The sequence below is a fragment of the Macaca nemestrina genome, chromosome 2 (assembly GCF_043159975.1).
Source record: "Macaca nemestrina isolate mMacNem1 chromosome 2, mMacNem.hap1, whole genome shotgun sequence".
In the NCBI taxonomy this organism is placed as follows: domain Eukaryota; kingdom Metazoa; phylum Chordata; class Mammalia; order Primates; family Cercopithecidae; genus Macaca; species Macaca nemestrina.
In genome coordinates, this window is record NC_092126.1 from 25,164,821 (window position 1) to 25,168,570 (window position 3,750).

A 3,750-nucleotide genomic window follows, 5' to 3' on the forward strand; every position below is an offset into this window, starting at 1 on the left:
ACCGGGTCCTATTGTGGGTAGGGCGTAGGAGGAAGGGATAGCATTAGGAAATCTACCTAATGTAAATGATGAGTTAATGGGTGCAGCACACCAACATGGCACATGTATATACATGTAACAAACATGCACGTTGTGCACATGTACCCTAGAACCTAAAGTATTAAAAAAAAATTAGAAAATGGAACTGGGAGCTCTCAGGAGAGGGTTTCCCAAGGAGTGTCAGCCACAAGCATAGAAATCGGTGTGTCTGCTGCAAACTGGGAGGTTGGGAGCCAGGGGCACAAATGCTTGACCTCATTTTCTTCCTCATTCTATTCTCCTGCTGCTGTTCTCTATTGGCTAAAACCATCCATAGGCCAACAAGAGGAGGGAAAGGAATCTGTTGATGCAGTGCTGCAGGTCAGCTTCAGCTACAGAGCCCTGGAGAAGGGCAGGATGTGTTGTGGCCCAAAGGGACAGACAGATGACATCCTGTTTCCCTGTTAACTCATACCCTCCTAGAGAGCCACCTGTTGCTAATGGGATTGTGGCTTCTGAGACCCACCTGTCTACAATGCCGAGCAGTCATTTTTAGGTCATTTAGCATCTGTTTGATGAGTTTAGATCTCAAAGAGGGGGTTCCAGCCTCCTGTGAAACTCTAATATTCCCAATCTTTCAGTCATTTTGGGCCAGGGCTCACTTTCTTCACCTCTGCAAGGACTAAAGTGCTTACATGTTTTCGGGGCGGGAGTATAAGTGACTAAGTGACGTAGAGACTGGGCACAAAAGCACTCTGCAAAATATAAACTTATTCCAGAATCATAAACTAAATAAAATACTAATTATTTTATGACCAGCAATATTAATAAAGATTTCTATCATTCTCTACACTTGCATTTAGTAAAGAATAGTGATTTTAGGCTGGGCGCAGTGGCTCACACCTGTAATCCTAGCACTTTGGGAGGCCGAGGTGGGCGGATCACCTCAGGTCGGGGGTTTGAGACCAGCCTGACCAACGTGGAGAAATCCTGTCTCTATTAAAAATACAAAATTAGCTGGGCGTGGTGGCAGGCACCTGTAATCCCAGCTACTTGGGAGACTGAGGCAGGATAATTGCTTGAACCCAGGAGGTGGAGGTTTCAGTGAGCCAAGATCGTGTCACTGAACTCCAGCCTGGGCAACAGAGTGGGACTCTGTCTCAAAAGAAAAAAAAAATAGTGACTTTAAAATAACAGAAGATGGCAGTTAATCTACTGAATCTTGACCTTTATTCTAATCTAGGAGTCTTATCTATATTGTTTTCTCATGAATCTTGATACTGATGAATATTCCCAATATTAGAGGACAGTTAATATTGCAGTTTAAAAAGAGAAAAATATTATAAAAATTAATAGTGGTAGAAATTATGCAGATAAATCATAAATCTCAGTTTTCTTTTTATGCTAGAAAAGGGGACAGTTCAAAAACAAGCAAATGTACAAGTAAATATATTTCCTTTAATATTTTATTTTAAAATTATTTTTATATTTTTAAGGCTGGAGCACAGTGGTACAATTTTGGTTCACTGCAACCTCTGCATCCCAGGCTCAAGCAATCCTCCTGCTTTAGCTTCCTGAGTAGCTAGGACTACAGGTGTGTGATACCACATTGGGCTTTTTTTTTTTTGTATATTATATATATTTATATGTGTATGTGTGTGTGTGTGTGTATTATATTTGTAGATACTGGGTTTCACTATGTTGCCCAGACTGGTCTCAAACTCTGAGGCTCAACAGATCCACCTGCCTTGGCCTCCCAAAGTCCTGGGATTATGGGCATAAGCCACCACGCCTGGTTTCCTCAAATTTTTTAGAGGATATTTGTAATTATTTCGATTCATCTTCCTTTATGCTTTATGTTATGATAATGAATATTCTTGCATTCTTGGCTTTGTTTGTTTCTGTTTGTAACTATAATATCATACTTTTCAATGATGTGATGATGATAATAATAATATACTGATGGTAAACATTAATGCTGGATTGACTAACCTGCATTTTTTAGTTCTTTTTTTGGGTATTTGAAATACAACTTGATTCTGATTCTAAACAAAAAGGAATGAGAATAAGAGTAAGAAACATTTCACCACTGAATATTGCGATGTGACTGTATAGGTCTTATACAGTATTTGAAACTCAGGAAGGAAACAGCTGTATTCCAAACAGCTAATTATGCAGGCTTAAAAAATTTTTTTAATGGCTGCATTTACTCTGAAGTCCATTCATCTCCTTCAGTATCCCAAAGATAAAGCAGGCCTTCTGCTTAGCTGTATAATAAAGTGGCAAACATGCTCCACCATGACACCACAGGACAGTTGTCTATGAAGTTAGACTTCTGACTCTGGGCTCCAGCTTCATTTTCTCACAGGTCATCCTTCTCATCCAGGAGAGCAGTTGTCCGAGCAACCTCTAAATCATGCTCATATTGCACTGCCAAAGCTGGGTCCAGGACAACCTGTGGAGGGGCAAGAGCAGGCATGGCTACAAAATTCAGGTTGAGGTCTCCAGTGAGCTTCTTAGCAGGCCAGAGGAAGGGCTTTTCGAAGTTGTAGTTATTTTAGTCATAAATGTTATAGTACTAAAGACTCTTTGCTTAACAGAAGATAATAAATTTTGTCTTCATTTTTCTGGCTTAACACCCTTTTTTTTTTTTTTGCCACACACAGAACATGATGGGGATGTTTTCATACACTCATACCAGATCTTTATGTCAGGCACTTTCTTGTAACTCTCGATGTTACATCAAGCATTAGGGCAGCTTGGGCTTGGATATAATAGCCGTCAACTATCTCTCAGTTCGCCAAATTTCTCTGTGCCAGCTATGTCCCATCCATTGAACTTAATGGGCCCTTTGTTGGCATATGAGTCCATTCTCACAGTTATAAAGAACTACTTGAGACTGGGTAACTTAAGAAAAGAAGTTTAATTGAGTCATAGTCCCACAGGTTTGATAAGAAGCATGACTGGGAGGCCTCAGGAAACTTACGATCATGGCAGAAGGCAAAGGGGAAGCAAGGACCTTCTTCACATGGTGACAGGAGAGAGAGTGAAGGGGGGAAGTGCCACACATTTTAAACCATCAGATCTTGTGAGAACTCACTGTCACGAGAACATCATGGGGGAAATCTGCCCCCATGATCCGATAACCTCCCACCAGATCCCTCCCGCAACATCGGGAATTACAATTCAACATGTGATTTGTCTGGGGACACAAAGCCGGACCATATCAGTGTGGAACGAAAGGGGATGGAGCATCACACCCAAGGTGGTTATATCTCAAATTCAGCAGTCAAATGATACTTCATGAGGGTAGTTTTCCAGTACCACCATCACCAACCAATACAAGTTTGAACTAAATTTGGGATTCTCCTTAGGCAGTTATCATATTTCTTCCAGAACCAAGTCTGCACCCGTCCAACTCTGTATCCTTTAATTCTCATTAGAATGCTATGAAATATACCCAATTAATATTAATACCATTTGAAAGTTGATAAAATTGAAGGTTAAGGACAAATATTAATCTTTACGGTGTATATTTTTATTGTGGTAAAAAACACATAAGGTATGATCTATCTTCTTAATTTATGAGTTTACAGTACCACATTGATAACTAAAGCACATTGTTGTCTGGTAGAGCTCTAGATTTTTTTTTTTTTTTGAGACAGAGTCTTACTCTGTTGCCCAGACTGCAGTGCAGTGGTGCAATCTCAGCTCACTGCAGCCTTCACCTCC

At 40.3% G+C, this 3,750-nt stretch overlaps 1 pseudogene; it reads right to left on the reverse strand.

Moving 5' to 3' along the window:
- Positions 1-2,380: 2,380 nt before the first annotated feature.
- LOC105488964 (GTP-binding nuclear protein Ran-like) lies at positions 2,381-3,403 on the reverse strand (annotated as a pseudogene).
- Positions 3,404-3,750: the final 347 nt, after the last annotated feature.